General features: G+C 36.5%; 1 pseudogene; it reads right to left on the bottom strand.

Annotated features, from left to right (window-relative positions):
* Positions 1-1,396: 1,396 nt before the first annotated feature.
* LOC118518634 (zona pellucida sperm-binding protein 4 pseudogene) lies at positions 1,397-2,256 on the bottom strand (annotated as a pseudogene).
* Positions 2,257-4,353: the final 2,097 nt, after the last annotated feature.

The following is a 4,353-nucleotide window of genomic DNA, read 5'->3' as shown; positions in this document are numbered from 1 at the left end:
AGGTTCTTATTTTAGCTTCAAAACACTTGCTGTATTTATCATTTGTGTACAGGACACTATAAAGTGGCGCCCATGTTCCCTGTCTCATGGTGATCGTGACTTTACATAATTCCCCTTCCTGGACCTGCAACTTTCTTTGTTGACCAAGAGAACATTGCACCCTTCATTATGCTATGTTAAATTGCACTCCGTCTTGCTAGCAGTATCTCTCTAGGGATTCTCCTTGTTCTTTTGATAAAGTAAGCCACCATGTGGCAAGAAATAGCAGGTAACCTCTAGGAGCTGAGAGCTGTCTATAGGTAGGAAAAAGCCAGGGTCCTCAGTTTTACCAAAAAACAAGAAAAAGAAGAAGGAAGAGAGAAGGAGGAGAAGGAAAAGGAGAAGAAAATGGACAAGAAGGAGAGGAAGGGGAAGAAGGAGGAGTAGGGAAAGAGAAAGAAGAGAATTATGCCAGGAATCTGAGTTTGGAAATCGATTTTTCCTCAGTTGAGCCTCTACATAGGAATCCAACTCTGGAAAACACTTTGCTTGTAGCCTTGCAGAGAACTGAGGTAAGTTATGACCAAGTTTTGATGCACAGAAATTTTCAGATAATAAGCATGTATTTTTTTATGGTACTAAGTTTATGGTACTGGTTATGCAATAATTGATAGCTAATACATAGTCTTAAATGTTTTAATATTTGTTTATTTGTTTAATGAGATAGTCTTCTGACTTCTCCAGTGGCTCCAAAAGGGCAAGTTTATGTTCTTATTCTGGCTGGTAGTCTTTGTCAGTGGTTACTTTTATTTTTCAGCTCATTGAAATCAGTTATAATTGTTGGAATGCCCCAAGTGTGGCGGCACTACAACAAGGTAGAGGGCAAAGCTGTCTTCTGTTGGTTGGCAGAATGGTAGCTTGGCCATCTGCCACCCGCTAATGCACTTCCAGGAAGCCTTCATCCTACCAGATCTCTCTATAACTTCCAAATTTCAGGAATAAGATGGTCAGTAAATAATTCCAAATATTTAGTAGATTTTTTGGAATTAATAAGCTTAAGAAAAATTCCATGGGGTCATTTTTTACTTTCTGCAAATGTCAAGAATTTCTAGGGAGGAAGCTTCATCTGTCACATTTACATCCTAGCTTCAAGACTTTTTTCCTGGTGCTCAAGCTTCTCATCAGTTCAAGAAGGTAAAAGTCATGCAGATATGTTTCCTTCCAACAGTACCCAAAAATTAAAGTCTCACTTTTGATCTCAGAAGCCATTTGATGCAGACAGACAGCTAGAAAGGGCATGTCCTAGAGGGCTAACGCTCTCTTTCTTAATGCAATCTGTTTTCATTAATACATTGGCCATAAGTAATTCGTGTCTAATTTCCTGATAGTGAAGTAGGACACTAACAAGGCTCCACAATCAAGTCCTAAAAAGGCCTGCCACCTTCAGAGCTATGGAGTCTATAGGAGAACTTGAGTATTTATGGGGTTTTTCTGAAGAGTCCTTAGTGGCTTGGAGTAGAATTATGGGATTCTTACGAGAAATGCCAACAGTACTGTTCTAAAAATGGATGTCAACACTTCATCTTCATGACAGGTTATCATACACGATGGTGTCCCAGTAGGCTGACAGACCAATGCATTGCAGTGCAGATACACCAGGGTCCTAAGTTCCAGCTTTGCCATGGAGTTTGCAACGCTGAGTGAAAATGCTGAAGTGCTAGTGGTGAGAAGGAAATGGTAGATCCAAGCTTTCTGTACAAGGGCCCATTGGGTTGGTTAATTATCTCTGGGTTAGAGGCATCCCTTCCCCAGCATGGGCCACTGTAGCTGATGCAGAAGATTTGTACTGGATGTGGCCCAATGCTGACACAGGATCAGCCCTAGGTAAGAGCCTGTTCTGTGACAGAAGGAGACCTCCACATAAATGGTATCCTGAAGTAACCATCACTGGGTAGTCATCAGCGGTGTGGTTGGAGCTGTTGTCTTTATCTTCAGCAGTCTGAAGTCCCAGAATGAGGGATTCAGGCTAGGTGTCTGGAACGGGTGGAGGGAGAGTAAGAACCAGGACGTTAACTGGGAAGATGCTGCTCCTTGCAGAGTAGCTACAGTTGACTCCAAAACTGAAGATACTTTCATGAGTGATAGAACCATGGCTCCAAGTTTTCACATCCCTAGCTGCAACCAGCTCATTTTCATTTACTGCCTGATCTGTGGTGATCTGTCTGTGGAACCACAGGCAGTAAATGGAAACCAGAACAGGGCATGTTTTGCCACCATGGAGCTAAAGAGGAGTAGTCAGCTGCATTCAAGTTAACTTCCTATCAAAATCCTCATTGGTAAAATAGCTTCCATCTTAAGAACAAAAATGTCAATCTTATTTTTCTACAGACTCTTCTCTCCCCAAGTTTCTGATTCATATTTCTGTACCTTCTTATAGACAAACAACTGAAAAGTTGTTGTTTTTTTTTCCATTTTAATTTTCATCCTGAGCTTTCTGTGCCCTCTATTTACAACCTTTTCTCTTCAATTGGATTTTATCCTTACCATTCTATCAAAACAACTTTTCTCAAGGTCAACAATGACCTTCATCTTTCCAATCCAGATGTACTGAGAATTCTCACCTTACTCTCACATTCAGCAATTCTTCTTTGAAACACATTCTTCACTTCACTTCTAGATAACAAATATGTAGCACATGGCCTATTCTTCTTAATCATTCTTGCCCAATCTTTTTCTTCCCATCTTTAACTGTTGGAATTTGCCAGAGTTTAGCACTTTATACACTCGTCATTTACATTAATGTCTTGGTAGTCATTTCTAGTTCCAAGGTTTTAAAGTTCCATCAATATAATGATGACTCCCATATTTTAATTCCATCCCATATTCTTATCTAAATTCTAGATTTGTATGTACAATTGCCTATTTGATATATCCATTTTGGTGTCTAATAAGCATCTTAAATTCAAAATATTCAAAACCAAGCTTTCACTTCCCCCCACCTAAGCTGCTTCTTCTCTGGTATTTTTCTTCTCAGTAAGTGATGGCACAGTTTACCTACTTGCTAAACAAATAAATCCAAGGATCTTTCTTGCCTCTCTTTTATAGCCACTTTATCAGATATTGCTGTTTGTTCTACCTTCAAATCATATCTGATATCCACCAAATTCTCACCAACTACACTCTACTTTTCTGGCTTTGTGTCCCTGTATGTGATCTTGAACTTGCCCCTGCAAATATCTACAACCTCATTTCCCAATGCTTCCAATCTCACTCACTCTTCTCTTGCCACACTAATGATCACCAGGCTATTCTAACAGTGCTATTACTTGTTTCTTCTTCAGGGCCTTTGGGATTGCTTGGTTTTTTGAATATGATACTCTTCCCCATATATTGTATAATTGGTAGAGTTCAGTCCCTTGTTTCATTTGTGTCTCTTCTCACATATCATATCTATATAATGGTCCTTCCTCCACCTTCTTTCTTCACTCTCTATACTTTTATTAAGCTTCATTTCTATCCATAGCATTTTATAATATATATTATATTATAATTATATTACATTTTTGTTTATTTACTGTTTTTCTCCCCTACTATATTAAAATATGTAATTCAAAAGGGCATATTATTCACAAGGTCAGAGTACTTTTTAATTGTATCTGTAGTTCAGAAATGAGTTAGCATCTCATTGCATATCTATTAAGTGAACAAAAAAATATTGAGCATCACAGTAGGAATATATGTAGTTCATTAAAACATTGTTTTTGAATAATCATTATCCCTATATATAGGCTTTACAAATACCTAGCGTAAAAATATGAAAATCAACTGTTGAAAGTGTGAATAAATTGAATGGTAAGAATAATTTTTTAATATAATAACTTAGCCAAATACAGATAATTCTTTTTTAAATTTTATAAAAATATAATTTGATAAAAGTTACTGTTTATGCTTTTCTTATAATTTCCATCAAATCAAATCCTTTAGGCATAAATTCTTGAAGATAAACATATTTCCAGATGCTTTTTACCTTTTCGCTTTCTATAAATACATCATTTAATTGAATGGTCAATGATAACTCATCAATAACTATACCTAATATACAAAAGCAAAAGAGAAAATTAATTATAATGGAATCAATATGCACTCCATATCTTATTTTTCTTGCCACCTAAATTAAATGTGAATTATATTTTCTTTAAAGTTTCATGTTTAGTACTTTTTAGTACTTTCATTTATATTTAATTTGACAGAATTTGTTGTTAGCATCTCTAAAATGTATAGGCCACATGGTGCGTGTGTTAATGCCTCCTGTTTAGAATCATAACAATTTATTATTTATTAAATGTGTATTGTGCTTTGTATATTATAAACTCC

The sequence above is a fragment of the Halichoerus grypus genome, chromosome 9 (assembly GCF_964656455.1).
Source record: "Halichoerus grypus chromosome 9, mHalGry1.hap1.1, whole genome shotgun sequence".
Taxonomy (NCBI): domain Eukaryota; kingdom Metazoa; phylum Chordata; class Mammalia; order Carnivora; family Phocidae; genus Halichoerus; species Halichoerus grypus.
The sequence above is the reverse complement of the archived record's forward strand: the minus strand, read 5'-3'. Positions and strand labels throughout refer to the sequence as shown.